At 44.2% G+C, this 22,161-nt stretch overlaps 1 long non-coding RNA gene across 3 annotated transcripts in view; it reads left to right on the top strand.

Moving 5' to 3' along the window:
• Positions 1–22,161, top strand: part of LOC118688473 (uncharacterized) — a 127,901-nt gene that overhangs the window by 41,450 nt on the left and 64,290 nt on the right. For all 3 annotated transcript variants that reach the window (XR_004980471.2, XR_004980473.2, XR_004980472.2), the window contains 2 exons: positions 1,616–1,777; positions 3,606–3,701. This is a non-coding gene — a long non-coding RNA (uncharacterized LOC118688473). The remainder of the gene's footprint in view (positions 1–1,615; positions 1,778–3,605; positions 3,702–22,161) is intronic.

Consider the following 22,161-nt stretch of genomic DNA (forward strand, 5'->3'; position numbering starts at 1 on the left):
GTGGAACTGGGCAGCGTTCAGCTTTGCACAGCTCTTGCCAAGAGTTATTTGGTATCCCTGTCACTGTCTTTTGAAGTCCAAAAATATTTTTCCCCAAATAACCTATTTTTCTGCAAGGGAACACAGCTGCATTTATGAAAGGTCTTGGCTTTTACAGTAAGTCTGGTTTGTATCATTTCCTCTCTCTATGTATATTGTCTGCATAAGTACCAACAGTCATAATGAAAAACACAGTTTTGTTACAGGAATTTTTAACAGTGGTTTTCAGTAGTTTAGAAAACATTGGAGCTACTTCCAACAAATGAAAAAAATCAAAACAAAGCAGCTTTGAAAATGTTGATACACTTTGGCAGATAAATCTTTGGTTTTCACCCTGCTCTATTATTCTTTCTGTGATACTAAAACCAACATAAAGCATTATTGATTTCAACCAGCCCAACAGAAGATACCATATGGCTTTCACTCCACTGTCCCCTGCACTGGGGGGCTAAATCTCGGCTGTGCTCTTGTGCAGCCTTTGGCTGAGTGTTCTGAGACAGCTTCTATTCAGTGCTTGTGTGCAGTGTTAAAGCTGTCTTCACTGTACCTCTTTTTCCAGCATGACATAGGAAGTTTTCTGGATTGAATTCTCAATCACAAAACTCATATGGGAGGCACTCAAAATGTAAGACCTTTCAAACCCTTGTGAGTTCACAGCATTTTAAGATAAGAGCACAGTATTGCCAAGAAATGTGTCTTGTTGAGGCCCACAATTAACTTTATCAAAAGAAGGAATCTTATTTTTGCCTGCTGCAGATAGAGGTTGCATCTCAAAGCAGCCTAAAGTTAGAGATAGCATCTGGTTCAGATCACGATATGATGAAAGATTCAGGTTAATTAGTATTTATTCTTAGTTGATAGTTATTCCTTTTGGCTTCAGCTAACAAGCAGGAGTTGGAGTCCCACAAAGTTGTGTCTCCTGGGATGAGAGATGAATGAGGGAGATGGTCTCCATGGTGAAAATGTATTTAGGGATGGGAATGTTAGTAAGAAAAACTGGCCATTGCCTTGGGTTCTGATAGCCCGAAGGGAGGATGCTCTGAGGGATGACTCAGTGCCAGCAGTGAGGGTGGGATGTAGGCATGGACTGAGGCATCCCACGGGGGCGATGGACAGGGGGAGGTGCCCTGGTTCCCTGCTCATCCAGTGTCCTCACATGTCCCTGCCTGCACAACCCCTGTCCGCCACCAGTTGCCCTAACTGGGCAGTTTTGGCCACAGGGAGCAGTCAGGGAGCAGCTGTGGAGAAGGTGACTTCTCAGGGCTCCTCCAAGGCTTTCAGTTTCCCTTTCTTGCCACTGTTTTTTCCTGCAGCACCACACAGGCTCTACCAGCAAAAACCACAACACAGTGTAAGGACAGCTGTTCATCTTAGAATTGTTTTTTTCCTGAGGCCTCCTAACTGCTTATGCAGCCAGGAGGAGCCTACCAGATGGAGAGCAGCAGATCCCATTTTTTTAAAAAAAAAATCACTGTTAGTGTCCAGTTGGAGTTGAGACATTTCTAGCGGGATCGCCTGTGTATCTGGGCAGAGTTGCTCTCCTCCAGTAACCTCATGGACTGTTTTGTTCCCTCAGGCACTCACAGAGAAGACAATTTCTACATTGGTGGGAATTCTCTGACTTCACTGGTTCCAGTGCAAGGGCAGTGCCATAGTGGGCAGGCACTGGGCCTCCTGCCACAGCCATAGGGCTCCCCTTTCCCGCTCTCTCACAGGACAGTCCGGATCGCCCCAGCAGGTGAGGCTGCTGGTGCAGAGGGCTGTGGGGAAGCCATTGCTGTCCTGAGGGACTGAGGTGATGGCCAGAGGGCCGTGGGTGACTCCGGGCTGAGGCGATAGTAGGTGGGCCAAGGGTGTCTGTGGGCTGAGGTGATGGGAGGTGGGCTGTGGGTGTCTGTGGGCTGAGGCGACAGCAGGAGGGCTGAGGGTGTCTGTGGGCTGAGGCGACAGCAGGAGGGCCATGGGTGTCTCTGGGCTGAGGTGATAGGAGGTGGGCTGTGGGTGTCTGTGGGCTGAGGCGACAGCAGGAGGGCTGAGGGTGTCTGTGGGCTGAGGCAAGAGCAGGAGGGCCATGGGTGTCTGTGGGCTGAGGTGATGGGAGGTGGGCTGAGGGTGTCTGTGGGCTGAGGCGACAGCAGGAGGGCTGAGGGTGTCTGTGGGCTGAGGCGACAGCAGGAGGGCCATGGGTGTCTCTGGGCTGAGGTGATAGGAGGTGGGCTGTGGGTGTCTGTGGGCTGAGGCGACAGCAGGAGGGCTGAGGGTGTCTGTGGGCTGAGGCGACAGCAGGAGGGCCATGGGTGTCTCTGGGCTGAGGCGACAGCAGGAGGGCCATGGGTGTCTCTGGGCTGAGGTGATGGCAGGAGGGCCGTGGGTGTCTCCGGGCTGAGGTGATGGCAGGAGGGCTGTGGGTGTCTCTGGGCTGAGGCGATGGTGGGAGGGCCATGGGTGTCTCTGGGCTGTCTTCATGGCTTGGAGCATGGTGTGGGTGCAGCTGGGCAGCTTTTGCCTTGTGGACATGGCTGCACAGGCCAGCCAGTGTAGATTTTTGACCCTCCCCTGCATTCCTTTCTGGAAGTGTTTACTTTAAAGTCTCAACAAGACCTAAATTAATTACCTTAATGTGCTTTTGGCTGTCCCTTTTTCCCCAGCCCTGTGGAGGAGCTGGGGAGGTGCTGACCTATGTGCCTGTGTCAGGCAGGCAGTGAGATGAGGCTGAACTTGCAATCCCCCTCCTCATGCCTCTATTTGCAGGGGTCTCACTTATGAGCTGTGGGGTTGAACAGAGATAGAATAGCACAAACTGGGGTTTTGGATTAAAGAAGGGGGAAAAAGGACCCCCAAACTTGAACATAGGTAAAATAGGTGGTAATTCTGCCTTGGGAACACCATGGTACTCTCTGGAGAGATTCCTGAACACTGAGCCACCCGCCTCAGAGCACAGAGCTGGGCTTTGCAGACCCCTGGTCTCTCTCTGCTTTGCAGCCTGTGGCCGCCAAATAGGAGCCTCAGTGGACAAAGCTTGTTGCTTCTAGCACAGCAAAATTCTAAACTTTAACCAAACCATGCATAATAAATGTTAATAGCACCAATTTCAGTGCTTATGCCATCATAAAGAAACTATTAAAAGAAAGAAAAGCAGGAAAATAGCTTTGTTGCTCACTTAATTGTGGAGGCTTTATTATGTCCTGCTGTGCTCATGATAAAGGCCTATTACCAAGGCTGAATCCCAATTAGATCAGGTGTGTTCCATGTCATTATAGTCACGAGCATCAGGTGTTTCAGTAGTGCAACAAACTATTTGGGATTAGCAGCCCAGTTCTTTAGGAGTTTGCCCACATAGAGGCATAGACTTTTGATTTGGCCACCACCTATTGTCAGCATGGCACACTTACATGGCTGCTGTGTATGCAAAGGTGTGGACAGATGGCTTGGAGATCATTAAGCTGAGTTGAAACTGGCTCTGTTTCTCCTTTTCCTGCTTCCTTCCCCTGGGCATTAGTTAAATGACTGGAATGTGGGTTAAATAAATACCCACCAACCACCTGTGCCTTTCATTTGCTTTGCAGAAAGAGAGACCAACACTCCTACCTGTTATTTCTGTGATGAAAATGGAAAGACAGCTATGGATCTGCAGTAAACTCCAAGCTATGTGGCAGCTACAGGTAAGGTCAGAAATTAAGCTGTTACTATGAAAAGCAAAAAGTTTGGAACAAATTTATTCCTTGTGTTGTTTTTTCCTCATGTTGACTGCTGGAAAGTAAATTCAGTTTTGTGCTGTGTTCAGATATGGTTCTTTCCATAGATTAAGTGTTCTGCAGGTTCACTGGACAGAATGGACTCTGTTTTGGAGGTATGAGGAGGCTGGATGAGCAGGTGTGGGACAGGGACTCAGGAGATACTGCCACCCTGGAAAGCATTGGAGCTGGGTTACAGTTATGAGATGCTAGACTTGAAAGAAGTTCTCATGAAGAGAATTTTCCTTTCCTTTCCCATGAAGTCTAAGGCCTTGGATTATCAGTTCCTGCCCTTTGTTGTTCCAAAGAGAGGGTGGTTCTCCTGCAGCCTTTGCAGTGTCTGGCAGCTCTGAGAGAGCCCAGACCTGTTCCAGGCCCAAACATGGACATAGTTTTTGAGTACTAATAATTATCTAATTATTATATCTAGTTTTCAGAGGGAGCCTTTTTTTAAATATGAAAAGAATATTTATATGCTTTTCTGAACTGTTGTCTCAGACTTTGTATAGATTCAGGAAGAATGTATTGAATGTTGATAAGTACATACTAAAGAGGATGTGGTTAAGTTCACATTTGAAAATAGCTTTTCCACCACAAGGATTAGTATCTACTGCCTTTCTTTAACTGATAACTTTTATTCTTAGTATCAGCTTCTGACAGTGTCTCTGGAATATATTTGTAAATATATTTGCCAAAGTTATGTATTGGATAGTTCCTCTGTTTCTAGCATGTCTGAAATGACCACATACAAAATGTAATTAAAAATTACCATGATACATGAATTGCATGTTCCTATCAGCTTTTAAACATCTTACTAGGAAATACTTTTTTCAGTTTTTTTACATATTTTATTTAAACTACTAATTAATAAATTGCTAATTAGTAGTTTATTTAAATTACTATTTAAATTTACATGACGAAAATAAGTACGTGTACCAAAGGGGACTGGCTAAAAGTATTTGTTTGTATTAGAATATTATGAAGGATTTTCACACTAGCAGCCATTACAAAACCCAACCAATCCAGTAGCATGGGAAAGCCTGTGGTTCACATTGTTGGGGTGTGTGGAAAGGAAAAGATTACAGAAGAGGCTTGGGGGGAAATAAATAAGGGGGAAAAAGAGGTTGACTTTTTATTTGGTGTATTGACTGGTTGACAATTTAGACCATATATATTTCTCTGTCCTCCCATAACTGGTCAGGATTAAAGATGTCTTGGAAAAGAAGGAAGATGACTTAGATTCTCAGCTATGATGAGTTTCCACCTGGTGATTATCATATTCCTTGCTTCATAGAGTGCTAAGTTTTTGATTTAGTTTCCTCTACAGAGAAATGGAGCATGACTGAAGCAGACATTTACACTGTGGTAGGTTTCAGAAGGTCCGTGAGCTTTCAGCAATGCCCTACACAAACACAACACAAATACCAAAGTGTTTCTTGAGATAATGCTTCATCAATGTTAATTTCTGAACTTGTATAAATACTGAAAGCACTTGGAAAAAATATCATTTCCTGTATATTCTTATTGCACACTATGTGTAAGTAGAGCACTCCATAATAATAAAAAATAGCAGGAGACAAGGGGATATCATACTGTCCTTTCCTTCTTCCTTTTGTTTGAGCTTTCTGCCATCTTGGTAGGAAGTCTCCTTTTTATGTGTATTTCTTAATACTTAGCAACTGAATGTAACTTTTGTCTGTTTATGGGTTTTGCAGCATTTGAAAGATGACACTTTGCCACTGCACTGAATACTCTGCTATTCTGTATGAATGATGTACATAGTGTTGGGATATATACATTATTTTTCACCAGAAATAAGTTCAGTTTCATGAAAGTAGAGAATTACAGAGAAAATTTGCTGACTACCAGTGTGACTTAGGCAGATGTGTAACAGGACAGTACAACAAATATGTGCTTTGAAATATTTCCTTTTCTCTCTATAATCTGCTTCTTAACTTTGCTAAAATTCAGCCTGTCAGTGTTGCTACCCTCTCTTCTTGTTAGCCCTTCCAAGTGTGTCTGGTAAACAGCTGAGCTGAGTGCATTTGGGAGGGTGGACACAATGCTGGTGTCATTGCAGTCTGTGATAGAATGAAAATTGCTTTTGGAGCAGTATCCTTAGTGTTTCTATTCCCTGTGGAATCAGGAGTGGGCAGATGTTTAGTGGGCATGTAGCCTACATCATACTCTATGGATGCTCACGTGGATGAGGCTACCATAGTGTGGGGGTTACTGCTACAGGTAGCAGTCCCCTCCAGTGCTGTGAGCCCTGCTTTGTTTGGGAAAAGGTAGAAGAGAGCAGGTGCAGAATCTGCCATCCCCTTACTAGGCTTTCCTGTCTTCAAGGAGCCATCAGAGCAGCCCATTACTTTCAGGTATTGCCAGTACATCACTCCAGAGAAGGTGGGTGTCTCATTTGAAACATACCACTTTCTTTTTTCAAAGATCTTTCTCCAAGCCTTGTGGACTGTATGCTTCTGTCCTCACCAAGGAACTGCAGAAATACTCAACTGTGCAATCCCCTCTCCCTCTCCATATTCTTGGGAGAATGATGGACAAGGAATTCCAATAAAGCTGCTCTTGTGCTTAGGTGATCAGGCTCTATCTGTCCATATCTGTGAGATTGAAGAGCTTAATGAACACTCACACTGCTGAGACTCGGGAGTTTACCTTTCAGCCTAGTAAACTTATCCCTGGAAGAGCCCTGCTTTTTCACTTGGAGGTTGTGGTGTGCAGAATGAAAATTTCTAAGTGTTAGTGTAGTCATTCCACAGACTTTCCCTGAGCTATGAATCCCTCTCCCTAAGTCAAGATGCTTCTCCCAATTCTCTCTCTCCCCCAGCACAACAGAGCTATTTGCTTCAGTAAATCCCCTGACTGCATTGTCTGTTGTGTGGCCCCTCCTGCACCACACCCAAACTGTCCAAGATCTTCCATGAATTTTCTTCATGCGGCTCACAACAGTTAGAGAAAAGTGATAATTAATGGAGAAAGCATTAAAGCAGCTGAGGCTTATAGAGCACAGTGAAGGAGCATTGCCAGTGCTGTCCTGGCTCCCCAGATGGGGTGTCCTAGAAACGGCAGCTGCTTTCCCATCTTACCTTAACTCTCTGAACAAGGGTGGAGAGGAAGCAAGAAGAGAGAGACATTTCCGCTGTGATTGCAACATGTAGTGATAGGCAAATTCCCTCTCCCTGCCCTGTGACAAGCATGGTGTTGGTCATAAAGTGCTGCAATCCTTATCGGGGCTTTTGGGGCCGTTTTTAAAAATAATTTCATCTTTGCTGTCACGTCTTCCTCCCTCGCTGAGCAGAGACTGACTAATTAGCAGTGGTTCAGTGGCAGATGCTATTGTGAAAAGGGTTTGATGGTGATCTAACTGGGAATAAAATTGTCTTAAAGGTCCAGGCAGACATTTTCTAACCTCTCTGTGATACAGGCTGTGTTGGCTGGTGCATGAAACCAGCCCACGCAGATGTGAAGGATGCGCCCTTTTGCATGGAAATGGCTGCTCCTCTTCCAAGGTGTGATACCTGTGGCCTTCCAGTTGCATCCTGCACCAGTCCTCACTGGTGTATTAAGAGCAATAATGGTGTTGACTGATCTACCTGCTCTCATTTCCTACCAGGAGAATAAAATGCTAGAGTTGATGGTAGTTTGTTACGTGTGTCACTCCTCCAAACACAGTTAGCAAGCAATCAGCTTTGGTTGTTTTCTTCTCAGTCTGAAATAGCATTAAGTCACATTAGTCATGTAAAAAGCTATACTGTTTTGAAATAAATATTTATCAGCATATCCTATGTGGTTTATTTTTAGTCTGCTGATTTGTTTGACTACTATCTCATATGACCATGACATTTGTAAACACTGCAGTGAGGATGTGTCACTGCCCTTTATGTTGGTATTTTTCTGTTAATTGTTATCAGATAATGAAATTCACATATTGAACCCTAAAGTCTAATTTTAACAATGCAGACAGGAGAGCTATAACTTGAGTTCTTGTGGTTACCTGCTCTTCCAGTGCTTTTTAGTTCATTTTGCAGAGGAATGATTCGAGTGTGTCAATGTAGAGGACTAGTGCCATTTGAGGTGTCTGAACTTCAGCTATTGCTGTAGAGGAGCAGTGGCCTCCCAAGTGCCCTGTGCCATGATCTCAGCCCAGTGAAGACCTTGTAGATGCCCAGAAGTGGCCAAAATGTCTTGGACAACTTGTGAGGCAGTGTCCCTCACCCTAGGTTTCTGCCAGCTGTTCCCTGTGGGTGTCACCAGGGAGATACCTTCAGCTCCCAGTCATCTGCTGATGCCTTGAGGAGATCCTCATTCCTCCCACTGAGCAGGCACAGGCTCAATCCTCTCAGCTGCTCCCCAGCTACTGCATCACTCACTGCAAGCTTGGTGATTTGGGCATCCTACAGAGAATGATGCACATAGAGTGTTTTTCCCTGTGATACTATTTGGAAAAGCTTCCTCTTGTATGAGAAAATACAGTGGTCTTGCCAGCAGAAGTAGGGAAAAGCCTAAAAGTGTTAGGTTAAAACTGCCATGCTTCAATGTGTAATGAATTTGGCTTTTTATACATAACTGAAATGTATCTGTGTAAGTCAGCTGTACCCATTGGTTGGAGGCTCCTAGAGATATCCAGCAAAGATCAGTGAGCATTTTGGAGGCACAGGGGCTACAGCAGTGGGGCCGTGTGAGGCCACTGAGAGACCCAAGAAAGCAGCTTGGCCTCTTCCATTCCTCCTTGTTTCTAATGATAAACTGTAGAGAGAGATTTACTGCAGCACTTTCTCATACTGAACTGTTTTTCTCCATAGTAACTTCTGCAGCTGTCACAGGAGTGGAATGAGCTTTGAGACTGGGGGATGTGTTCTCCTCTATCTGAGGTGATGTTCAGGAGTTAGGCTGGAAGATTTTATACACCAAACAAGAGGCTGAGGCCACCAGTGGGGACATTTGTGCAGTCATCTCACAGCACTGGACACAGTGTGAATTCTGTCAGGCCTCTCTGAAGGACACAGGTCTGGCAATGCAGCATGGATATCTCAGCTACTTCTCACCAGTTGTGCCCTCTCAGGAGAGGGACAAGAGCTGCCCTGGTAGGACATGTCCTGTGTATGTGGCCGCTGCCTTCTGCTTGTGCCACTGCTCTCAGGTGCTATTGCTGGCACATCCTTCCAGGCTGCAGAGCAGTGTAAAACAGTGGGCTGCTCTGTGCATGGCTAGGCTGCCCAGGAAACAAGTTTAACTGACCATGGGTGGTGTTTTCAAAATAAATCGAGGCATCTGTCCCCACTCATCTCTATTTTCATCCTGCCACAGATTGCCACACACCTTCTCATCTTGTGTGAGCACCCAGATGTGTCATCCAGACTGTGACAGAACAAGTGCTGTGTCAGAGCAAGTGCTTAATGTGCCTTTTCTAGCCTGGCTGATTTTGGTAAAAATCTGCCCATCTGCTGCTGCAGGGAGGTTTAAGTTCCTAAATCCCTTTATCTGCTTCAAAAAGTCATAAGCTGCAGCAATAGAGAACCTAGTAGATGCAACTGCTGGTTATGGAGTTGAGAATGAATGAAAAAAAACCCCAAAGAAATGATTGAGATAGTCAATCAGTTTGTTGCCTGGGAGAGGAGGGTTTTTGGGATGCCGGGGTTCCTGCTGCATTAAAGGTAGGCAATGACAGACCAGCAAGGCAAGAGAGAGCCAGAGGGCCTTGTCACTGTGTCATGCTGATGGCTTAGTTCAGACCTCAGCTGGGGTGAGTGGGTGGTGTCTGTCACCTTTGCTTGACAAACTCCTGGTCACCAAACAACAAGTGATTGTTAAAACCCTTCAGAATATTTTATAGAGCATGCATTTGCTCATGTTTATTGTATTTTTTAAGCAGAAGTGCTTAGGTAGTCTTTGTTATTTCAGAAGGGAAATCCTCCAGTGTTCCAGCCTATGTGAGATCAGGGAGACCTGTGCCAGCAGGGAGATGGGTGCTTGGCACACAGCCCAAATTCTCTTGGTTTATGGGGCATCCTGACTGGTTCTCCGGCAGTTCCAGCCAAGCTGAGAATGGCAGGAAGAGCCACACTCTACTTCCTGAGGAATGGAGCCTTTAAAATTCATGTCAGTGTCATCCTTCAGCTCTGCTTAGCTAAAGAAAAATGCTAATTATCAAGGCCTTTCTCAATATGAATGGGCATACATCAACTCCTGAAAAATGCACTTGCTGATTTAGTTAAAAAATAAACAAATCAATTTTGGGGCTTTTGGCTATTTAAGCTTCCTTAAGTAAGCAATTGATTTTCTAGAAGAAAACACTTACTAGGAAGGAATCCAGTGAGTCCACTAGGAATAGTAGGAGCACTAGGAGACCCAGATTCGAGTATTAGTTTTGCCATCATTTCCCAATATATTCCTAGAAAAAACAACTAAATAATTTGTTGGACCAGAATTATCTTTCATTGTATTCACAGTATACCTTTCAGATAAACCCAAAATGATGGCAGGTTTGTTAAAACAGGAATAAAATCCACCTTGCTGATGGGGTAATGTGATAACTAACTGGATAAAATGTTTTTAGAGTAGTTTTGTAGCACTGAAAAGGCATGTGCTGTGAGTTCATTGGTAGCCTGAAATCACAGAGGAGAATAGCATGTCTTGGAAAAAGCAATTGCTGAAACAACCTTGTAGTGTATCTACACTGATGGAGTGAAAGGATGATTTTGTCCTCATAATCTTAATATTTTTGTTATCTGCTCGCAATGAACTGATAGGGCTGATGGAGAGGCACTGCCTGATAAGTGCTCCTGCTGTACAGTGAGGTTTTGGTTGTTGGAGGTGGGGGTCCCACTCTACCCAGGATTAAATGGATACTGGAACAAAAGAATAGAGAAGGTCCCAAACAGAGGCACTACTTTTCAAATAATCAAACAAAAAAACACCAAAATTTTTTGGTCAGTTTGAGGCAGCTGTAGCATTTGTTTAATGGAAACCTCTGGTGATGAGTAAAATTGTGCTCTGTTCATGAAAGCACCTTCTTCCAGAGACCACTGCCTGCTCCTGATCTGCTGTTAATTAGTCTCCACCCTCTGATGCTTAGTCATTATATTATTTGCCCTTTTCCATGGCTGTTTTTGGCATGGAAACTGAGACAAATATTGCTCCCCTGCTGGAAATCATTGTCATGTCATCAAGTTTATCAGTACCTGTGAGCCAAAACAAAAAGGGAACAGATTTTCTTTTGGGTCAGTGGTCTCTGACCGGAATGTTTTGAGGCTCAGGCATGTTATGTGTTATGGTGATGCACCATAGATAGAATCTGGCTAGTTTCTGTAACACCAAAAATTCTTTTATTTGTTGAAACAGCAAAGCTGTTAATCAGCCTTTAAAGCTACTGTCAGGAAAAGGTGGAGGAGTTCCACACTCAGGGCCCTTCACTGTCAGCAGCAGGTGCCTGTGTTTGTGCTTTCCTGTAGCCTCCCATGAGCTCTATTGCCTCCAGCCATGACTCTCCAGTTCATAAGAAGATTGTGCAGGAAGTTGTTCTGTAACTTTCATGCATCCTCTTGTTCCATGTATCACTGGGTTGAACGCCTCCAGCCTCATAAGGTAAAGTTCTGTTTTGGTCTGTTTCCTTGGAGGAAGAAGAATGGGACAAGTTTTCAGGGTCACCAGTGTCTTTCTCTGGTGTGACTGACTTCCTTGATTTGGCAGGCATTGCTACCACAGGGCTGTTCTTCACAACATGTCTTTCTGCTGAGCTGTGCTTGACCAGATCTGGTTCAGGCTTGGTACAGTGACTCAAATGGGCTGGAGAGAGACCCTCAGGACTTATGGAAGCAATTAGCTTTAGACGACTGAGTTGGAAAGTTGCTCAGTGGTTGCATAGTAGGCTTATGTAGCAGATGCACAAACATCCCATAATGCCTTAACCTCTGAAGTGGGACAAGAGCTCCTGGCTGTGTTCCCTGTGATGGGTGGCTGCAAAGCTGTGGTGGGTATGCCTAGGCAACAAATGCAAAACTTGGTCATTAAAACCTTTAATTAACAAGCAACACAGATAACAGTTTCCCAAGAATCCATGTCCTGTACTATCCTGCTCCTTCCCCAGTTATCTCTGAATCCTGTGTCTGCTGTTTTCTTTTCTTCAGCATTTGGGCCTAGGTAGCATCTTACCCTTCCAAATGGGCTTGTCAATTGGAAAATGTAATTTGCCTGGATGGCATGCATGAGTGCACTACTTGTTCAACTCTTGGTGGGAAATCAAAAACACCTAAACATTTCTGGGCAGTGCAAGGAGTGTAAGGGTGCTTTCCTAGAGGGCTGGGAGGAGTCTGCTGAGCCCTCTGCACAACAGCAAGTTCCAGCTTTTTGTTTTTCTTTGTTGTATTTCTGTGGGAATGAGGATGGCTGTGCCATTCCAGTAGAAGCAATTCCACCCAGTACATGTACCGGGCTGATGTAGACCACGTCTAAAAATGCCACAAAAGTGTTGACAACTGTCAGTGACTAATTTGAAGAAAGGATAAGAAGGTCTTAGTAAAATGATTTCTCTGTGGCACAGCAATTATAAGAGTTGGAGTAGACCAAGCACCCAGTAGCACACCAAAGACTGGTGGCTTTTTCTACTTTCTCCACGTCCTTTTCATAATAAGCATCTGTTGCAATAAAATCGAAGATCCAGGAAGAGAGAAGGAGAAGAAACGTCTGCATTTGTGTGAAATGATAAAATAAAGGCAGCTTTTTTCAAACATGCTTCATGAAATAGTTCTATGGTAACCCCAAGAGTTATGAAAGGGGCAAATCTTCACCACTAAATATTTGTTCCTCTTACAGTGAGTCTTGACAAAACTCAAATAGTCTCTGACCTTACAGAACTTAGTTTACAGTATCAGTAGTTTCCTGCCATGACTCAGTGGCTGGAACAGTAATATCTGACTGTCGTTTTTTTTCCTCTCTATTTCCAGATCTCTTTTGAAGCTTCTCAGAGTGGGCGGGGAGAGGCAAGTGACAGATATAGTCCTGGTTTTTGCCCTTCCTCTTGCACCGCCCCCCCCTTTAAATTTTTTTTTCCCTAAACAACCTTCTCCTGCATTTTCTGTTCCTTTCAGTCCTCTTATCCATTGATTTTCCCTTTCATACATGTCCTGGACCAAATCTTTCTTTCCTTTTCATTCCTACTGGTAGCATCTATGCCTGCTGATAATGCCTGGGAAATACTGAGGTCATTCCCCTGGTTTTTTCCCCTCAGTGATGCTTTTCTACTCCAGATCAAACCTCTGAACATCCTCCCTTCCTCTGCAGTTATCTTACTGAGCCTGCACTGCTATAAGAAACTGCTACCAGCAGAGATTGGTTGAGTTTTGTATAGTGTGAGCTGGAAATGGTCTATGAATAAGGTTGGAATAAAAGTTGGCTGGAAGATTGGGAGCAACCTGACCTTTGTCTTTGGGTGCTCCATAGCTGAGATAATGAGTGATAATGGAGTAAGACAATGGCAAGCCCCACTGGTGTGGAAATGGTCTGAATTCTGCCCCCTGGCCTTGCTATCCCAAGATTCCCCTGCCTCAAGGCTAAGAAGCAGTAGTTGATGTTTACTCCTGACCATTGTCAGCAAGCCCTGAGATCTTCCCTGGAGCTTAGACTGAAATCCTCCTGCTGCTGCAGCCTTCAGTCTGGAGGTGGCTGGCCCAGGAGAAAGCACTGGTTCAGGATTGGGGCAGCTAGGAACAGGGAGGGTGTTTGATCACACCAAAGGGATGGTCCTTGACCCCCCCCCTACTGAAGGAATTGTCCTGTGTAGTCTTCACTATGCCTTCTGACCCTATGTAGCCTTTTGGTCTGGACAGCAGAGCAAAATGACCTACTTGTCAAAATTAAGAAAAAGACTCCAGAGTCCTGGTGTAGTAACATCTATTTAACTCCCAGATTTTCCAGTACTGTGTAGTACTGACTCTTTATCTTTTCCTCTGGAGACCTCTAATCCCACACCTCTGAACAGCACCCTGGGAACTTCCACATTTAACAAATCCTTTGAATTTGCAAGTGATGGTCCTGAGCCAACCTTCTAGATTGGCAAAATTATTTAATACTTTGAGTTATGTTGTTTCTTTTCTGCTGAACTTAACTCTTGTTTAGGACATTAATTAGGAGCCATCTTTACTGGAAAATTTAGCTTGCTTCGGAAGCCTTGCAGTAATAATCATGGCTCTGCTGCATGTATTCAGGAGGTGTGAATCTGGGAGACTGCCAACAGATAGAGGCCAAAATTAAGTGAAAAGTATTTTAGTCTACTCAAGGCTACCTTCAGCTTTGTATGATCCTTTCAATTTCTGTTTAAGTACAGCAGGCCCCAGGCTGGGAAAGTATCTGTGCTCAGGAGAAGCTTCTGGTATGTGGAGTAGACTGTTATTTCTCTGAGGGCACCTCTTCAGGACATATGAAGCTCATGAACGATTTCAGATTGTCTGTTACTTGCTGTAGAGACTGAATACTGCCCTGGTAGATGAGGTGTACATCTCAGACCAAACTGAAGCTCAGGGTGTTTGAATCTACTGACAGCTGTCAAGCAGACCATGCTCTTGCAGCCTCTGTTTCTGGGAGTCCTCATGCTCATGTACACAATGAGTTAGAAATGTGGGTCAGACCAAAAATGTGAGGGGACAATCCACTGACACAGTCCTCCACTTTTCCAGTGGGACATAGAAAATTTGGCAAAGTTCATGGTTCTCCTGAGCAAAACTCTTGCACTATGCCTAGTCTGGAGTCAGCCTAGGCCTTTTATGTCTTGGTCTGGAGAATCAGAAGATGAGTGAGACTGCAGGTGCTGAGGTTCACCTTGGGGAACATTCAACATCAGCCTGTAATTTTTGTTCTACATGTTCTGTTTTGGCGACAGAAGCTTGATTAATTATATAATTAACCGTGATTTTTTTATTTTGGAAATGGAGTTGTAAAACTGACCTGGCTCTGGACATCATATCAGCAATATATTTCAGGCCAAAATTACTTGGAAGTCATCACAATATTTTGTTTAAGCTGTGATCTGAGGATGTTTGTGGGAAAAAAATGTAGAAAGAATTATTCTAGGATACTGAAATTGGCCATCAGACCAGTTGTGCAGTATTTGCCAATATGAGGTGTATTCATGCCTTTGTGATCTACATTCAGGAGAGCACCTAATGGCAAAATAGACAGCAGAGCAGAACAAACTGCTTTTCATTTGGAAATACTAAGAAGAAGTGATATCTGTACACAGGAACCAGCCTTCTCTTTAGCTTGCAAAACTCCATTCAATTGGTTTTTAGCTGTGTTCAAGGGAAGTCTAGAATAATTACTTTGATGAGGAATGTTTTCAGTGCTATGAAATATAAACTAGTTGGATTTGCTTTATTTGAAATGGAAGAGGCCAACCCAATAGAAAAGGTGATTCTTTCATAAAATCTCTGCTTCTGTGGAGTCTTCCTTGTCTCCATACGGATGTTCACACCACTGTTTGGGATGTGATGTCCCTGAGCTGTGGTGGCTGTTGGAGCTGCCTTCTCTGATTCCTCGTGGCTGAAGGGAGAGGCTGTGAGCAGGCAGAGCTGGCCAGCAGCTCTCCTCTAGAAGGAGTGTGTGTTAAGCAACCGAATTGTTTGAAGCTGTTTTCAATGTCTCTAGACTAGATATAAACACATGGTGAGTGGCTGCTTTGAAAATTGCTTTTTTTGTGTGTTTTCTTGTCCTATGTATCTTCAATGTTGTTTTATCCTTTTTCTTTTTTACAATATGTGCAATTTCCTATGAGAATTCAGCCCTTCAAAGCCCTGAAAGATGCTTGTGTATACACTAAAAAAAAAACCAAAAACAAAACAAAAAAAACCAACCAAATAAAAAACCACAAAAAACCACAAACAAACGACAAACAAACAAACAAACAGAACCCAAAAAAACAGGCGCTGCTCGGACTTCCCCTTTCCCATGCCTGGGATTTCCAGAGGGCTGTCACCCGGAGCTGTGAGCGCACCTGCCCGGCCCCGGGCACCTTTCAGACGAGCATCTTTCAGTGGAGCGCCGGCCCCGCCACTGCCTGAGGCTCCAGCGCCCTCTCTCGGCCCCGCGGCCGGGGCTGCGTGCGGGAGCGGGGCCCGCCCGCGGCCGGGGGAGCCGCCGGCAGCTCCCGCCCAGCCTCGCCAGCCCGGCGGCCTCCGGAGCAACGCCCGCCCCTCCCGGCTGGAGACTCTCCTCACCTGGATGAGAAGTGCATGGTTTTTTCAGCTGGAGAAGGACCAGGACAGTAATGCCCAAAGGATGACGTTTTGTCTCCTGCTTGTACACACAGTAGCTCTGCCTCTGAGGGTTCCTTACTTTTGATCTCCAAGTGTTGAGGGATCTGGTATGCTAGAAGGAATAGAAACCTTCTGAAAGTTTAGGTTGTGGTTAAGTTGCTCTGCACAACAGAGAGGCTGCTTCTGGAAAGTTGGTAGCAGAATTACCCTTGCAAGCCATTTGCTTCATAGCTCCTCTTTTCCAGTTACTTCTTCAAAACCAAGTCCTGTAAGTGTAGGTCCTTCCTTTTAAAAAGGAACAATTTATCAAGACCCTGAAGCCTCTCAAATCTATATACAGCTAGACCAGTCAAGAGAGAGTCCTAGAGAGCTCTCGGGAGACATCAGATACTGAAAGTGAGCATATCAGGTCTGGCTGATAAATAACAGCATATTTAGTGATCTGAATTCTCTACTGCAGAGCTCTCTTTTACCTGGCTTGAAATTTTGGGTTTGCTAAGTAGTGTGAGGTTGGTAGTACCATGCTGATTTCAGAGAGAATTTTCCTTGTATTACTGCCTCCAAATTCAATTCTCGTATGTAACACCATCATTTGCATGTGAAATCTTTTATATTCCTGAAGGTTATGAGAAAGTGAAATGAGCCCTATTGTTTCAGAACAGTATTTTGTGATCAGGAAAGTGACAGGGCTGCTTTCTCAAGTACTCTGTGGAGCACATTAGGCCCAAACACTGTGGAATTATAAAGTAGAAGTCAGACATCCCCTTCAGATCTCATCATAAAGGTGTCTGTGTGTTTCTGTAGCTCTGTGCTATGGTTACCATCTATCCAATGTCTTTCCATGACTTCTGGTCTTTTGGAATCACACTTGCTTGGCATGGCCCCTTAAGCTGCTCTGAGGATGATTCTCTCACGACATGTTGGGTGCTCGCACTTGACATTGCACTTGCTATTTTACAAAAACATTGATTCTGTGAACAGACCTTTAGCATGGCAGCACACAAAGGTAACTTGGAGGCAAAAAAGCCTTGTAAATGGGTGCTACATCAACCAGTATTTTCTACTTTATTCTGTGATTTTTATTATAGCTGAAATGGAGATGAACAGTCAACTCAAATCTAACCCTTTGCTCATTTCTTGTCTTTAATACAGTACATATATTTCTGGTATAATCTTTCTTGCTGCTATAGATCCTACCTTCATTCTACTATTCTTATACTATCAAGGGATTGTGAAACTGGTTTAAGAGTTTAAGAGGTCACCCAAGAGTTTCTGTAGCGTGGCCCAGGCTCAAAGGTATCCAGACTGCACTTTTTCCCCAGTAAGGCCATGGTCACAGTGGGCCTTTGCTGTTGTAGGAGTCCTTTGAGCCTTGCAGAAGCAGCCCAGACTCAGCAGCTCTCTGGTGGCCATAAGGTCTAAGATCTCACACTGTTATTGTTCCTCTTACCTGGTGTCTTTGAGGTCTGAAAGTTGGTGAGAGAGACACCAAATCCTCAGGACCAAGTGGGATCTATAAACCCTACAGAAGCTTTGCTGCGTTCTCCCAACCAAATTTTGGGTTTAAATTGCTTAAAAAGCAAGTAAAACCTGTTTCTTCTGGCTGAGAGCTGAAGTGCTTAAGCAAAGGTATGTCTTGCACGGAGGGTGGAGATGCTTCTACTTCCAATATTTTCATGCTCCAAAAAGGATATATAAATCACATTTTTACCAGGAAAAATTGATTTCCCAAATGATTCCCTGGATGTTAGGAGGGTTTTGGTTTTTCTACACATCCTTCAGTCTCTTGTCCTGTAGCAGGAGATGGAAATAATTTTGGAGGAGGAATCTTAGTGATCGGGATGAGGCAATCAAGGACACTCTCAGTGAGTTTGCAGATGACACCAAGTTGGATGGGAGTGTTGATATGCTTGAGGGTAGGAAGCTTGTTCACAGAGATCTGAACAGACTGGATTGATGGTCCTGAGGTCAATTGTGTGGGGCTTAACAAGGTGAAGAACTGGGTCCTGCCCTAAGGTCACAACAACCCCATGCCTTGTTACAGGCAGGGGAAGAGTGGCTGATGAGAACAGAAAAGGGCCTGGGTGTGCTGGCTGACAGCAGCTCAACACTCACATGAGTGTGCCCAGGTGGCCAAGAAGGCCAATGGCATCCTGGCTTGTATTAGAAACAGTGTGGCCAGCAGGACCAGAGCACTGATTGACCCCCTGTACCCAGCACTGGTGAGGCAGCTCAAATCCTGTGCTCAGTTCTGGGCCCCTCACTACAAGAAAGACACTGAGGGGCTGGAGTGTGTCCAGAGTAGGGCAATGGAGCTGGGAAAGGGTCTGGAGCACACAGGAGATGAGGGGTGCCTGAGGGAGCTGGGAGTGTTCAGCTTGAAGAAAAGGAGGCTCGAGGGGACCTTATGGTTCTCCCCAAGTACCTGGAAGGAGACTGTAGCCAGGGTGGGTGTGTCTGCGAGTGTGTGTGTCTCTTCTCCCAAATAACAAGCAATAGCAAAAGAGGAAATGACCTCAAGTTGTACCAGGAGGGCATTAGATCAGATTTTTATGAAAAATTTATTCCCAAGAAACTGGAACAGGCTACCCAGGGAAATGATGGAGTTACAATCCCTGGACGTATTTAAAAGATTTGTAGATATGGTGCTTAGGGGTGTGTTTTAGTGATGGGCTTGGCAGTCATGGACTAATGGCTGGACTCAGTGGTCTTAAAGTATTTTCCCACATAAATGATTCTATGATTATTTCTTAGCAGTTTTTATGCTTCTTCACTTCCTACAGAAAATATAAGGACTCTGAAGTTTTGAATCCTTTACCTTCTGGTCTCCAGAGGATTTCTCTTGGCATGTATGTTCTGGGGGCCCTGTCTCAGTCATCGAAAAAAACAGAGGGTGGAATTGAATTTTTTTGCGCAGTTTGCTGCATAGACTGATATATCAAAATACCACCCATTATAGTTTGTCAGGACTTGGTGTGTCACCTAGTAACAGACTTTGCAATTAGATATCTCTGTTGCCCCTGCATGTTGAAAAATCCTGCCAACCTCGGGAGATCTGCACTGGCTGATGGGCACTGAGGATTTTGCATTACCTCCAGTGTTTCAAAGCCGTGGAAATTTGTGTCATGTTCTTCCTCAAATGCTTGCCTTTGGTATCTTTTCTTCCAGCATGTTCTGTGTGCTTTCCCCTAAATACCTTTGGTATGTTACTATGCAGTGGGATATTCCTTCCCAGTTGCTTTCTGGTACCTGCTCCCTTTGGTGGGAGCCCTTCTAAGCTCCAAAGCATAGAGAATTTTTCTTCAGAAAATCTTGTCACTTTGGGTTGAGGACAGCTTAACATCTGGAGCAGCAACCTAAATATTTATATGTGTCTACATACAGTGAGTCTCCTTGGTAGATCATCCCAGTTAATGAATTCTCAATATGGCTTTAGGTAGCTGTTGTTTTCATAAACAAATGGCTTTGCTGTGCATATTTCTCCACGAGGGATGGTTTGAGCCAAGTGCTGCTGACAGTTGTGAGCAAGTAGCGGTGCCATCTCAGACATTTCTTGTCCCTTTGATGTCACCCACTTAGTGGTAATGCAGCACAGTGGTTGTTAATGAGAAAGTGGGGTGCACTGTGTCCTGTCATTCCCACACAAGAGCTTCTGGTGCTTGCACGTGTCTTTAATTCTGTGTGTGAGCACCCTGCTGAATCAGTGGGCAGCGTCAGTGAGACGCTTTCGAGTGATTTGTTTTATACAGCAGCGAACAAGCAGCCTGGCTCAGAACAGCTTCAAAGAATGACATTTTTAATATTTTGATTGACTCAATCCAAAAAGGGATGAGACTCCAACAGCTTGGGAAGACGCAGTCACTGTGGTAGGTGTTACCCAGTGATTAATGTCTCTTACTTTAAATACAAACCTTTCAGCTCCTTTCATACATTTTTGCTAGCAACAGCAGATTCTGTGCCAGTCTCCTTGGTCTGAATTTCTCTAGGTGCAGACACTATTGCCAAATTTGGTTTCTTGGCAATTTTGGGCTTAGGAGTTCAGCTCTGACTATGCATTCAGGTACACAAGTATTCTGCCTGGACATTGTTGATTCTTTGAGCTGGTTTATAGAATGTGTTATTCTGCTTTTCTGAGGCATTTTTACTGTATGGAAAACATTTTGTGCTTATTATCACTTGCCACATGCATTTAATCTATTTTTGGTAATTCTTCAGGGCCCATCACCATGGTATCCTAGCACCAGTGAACATAATGCTGATATCCATTCAATGTGAACCAGTGATGCACAACTCCTTCTAATATTAACACAGCTTTGTTATGTTAGTGCTTTTTCATTTTGCAAATACAAAGCATTTATGCTTTTTTAGAAAAGGGTTAAGACCACACATACTGCAGACAGAATGATTTCCAAAGGGCTGAATGGAACTAACAAAAGCAGTGGACCAGCCATGCCCATTGCTGCTAGCTACACCTCCTTGCTGTCTTAGTGACACACTGGAGGGTTTTTTTTTTTTGTTTGTACTTTTGGTTGGTTGGTTTTGGTTTTTTGTTTGGTTGGTTTTTGTTGTTTGTTTTGGTTTTTTTTTTCATGAAAGTCTTTATCTCTTATAGTGACGCAAAGTGGCCAAGTGCCATGGATATCCATGTCTTGTGGTACTCTCTAAATAACTTCTTCCTACAGGTAGAGTACTCTGATCTGTGGAGGGTGTAACAGGTTGCCCATGTAAGGAGAGGCAGTGGTCTGACACATGGGGGCAGATGGTCACTAAACCTGATGCACAGCAGTGGATCCAGGTGTGCTGACTGCTGTCAGTCACCAGCGTCACTCATTGTCCTGCTTTCAACCCAGATGAGTGCAGAATAGTAATTCAACCATTTCTAGCTTTCTCACAGCTCATACTGTAGGAAAACAAACCGTTTAGGGAACTGTGTAGAAGATAACACTGTAAGAGGTTGTGATTCAGCTGTTTTTTGTTCAACACAACACAGAATTTTATTAAGGTAAATTTCTCTGTGCAAGACAATAATACATGTGTTTAACGTGTTCAGTATTTCTCTTGCTGCTGACGTTTGCCTCTTGCTAAATCATTATGCAAACGATTCTGAACTAAGTGCTTCACAACTAAAAAATGAATGAAAACAATGCTATGTTTATCCTTTTGGCAAGTGCAAGCTCAGGTGATATTTAAAAGACGTCTGCATGGAAAAGGTGTAAACACCTTTAGATCAAAACCAAAGCAGGAGCCTTGTGTTGCTGTGAAAGTCTGTGCTGGGAATGCCTGTCCCTGGTAAATGCTGGGCAGGTGTGCAGAGAAAAGGCTGTTCTGAGAGCCAAGAGGTATCTCCTGGGGCTACTGCTGATGTTGAGTCTCAGCTGGGTTCTGTTGCTAGTGTACATATCCTACCAAAACTGGAAGGAGGGCTTGGTGTTTTAAGGCCAAGATCCAAAAAGGCTCCAAATGATTTGCATGCCAACAAAAAAATGGACTCTCCTTTTCCTTCTCAAACAGCAGCAGGTCTCCCACTTTTTGTGGGGCATTTCATCAATATAAGGCAAATGGCTTTTTATTTACGTGTCTAGTTGTGGTGTGGCAACTTTTTAAAAGTAATGCATGTGTATTTTTGCTATGCCTAGAAAATATTTTTAGAAGGAATTTTAATCTCTTGACAGAAGATACTTTTAAAAGTTTCTCTCTAGCCATCAGTGTCCAGTCTCTGTTAATTGTGTGTCTTCATGGGGAGAGGGTGAGCACAGCCCCATCTGTCTCAGGGCTGTTTCCAGCTACTGCATGTCACTCCATGATTACCCCATTCTTGGAGGAGATAAGCTGTTGTGATTGCTAAACAAGCAACTCCAATTTACAGTACAGGATGGAATTAGATGACAACTTGCTGTAAAAACTTGTAGGCTGACCATGCAGGCAAATGCTACTTTTGCCAGTAAAGGCACTATTTCCTTTCCTTGAGTTTTTATGCCCTTGTTCTATATATTATTCTCCTCATAAAAGAAAGTTTGGTGTTCCCAGTATGTGCTGGAACTCTTTGCAGTGTTCCAGTTGATTCCCTGTTTCTGTGAGTATAACATTCCAGAGTGGCATGGCTCACCAGAGGCCAGGAAAGACCACGC

This window comes from Molothrus ater, chromosome 8, assembly GCF_012460135.2.
Source record: "Molothrus ater isolate BHLD 08-10-18 breed brown headed cowbird chromosome 8, BPBGC_Mater_1.1, whole genome shotgun sequence".
Taxonomy (NCBI): Eukaryota; Metazoa; Chordata; class Aves; order Passeriformes; family Icteridae; genus Molothrus; species Molothrus ater.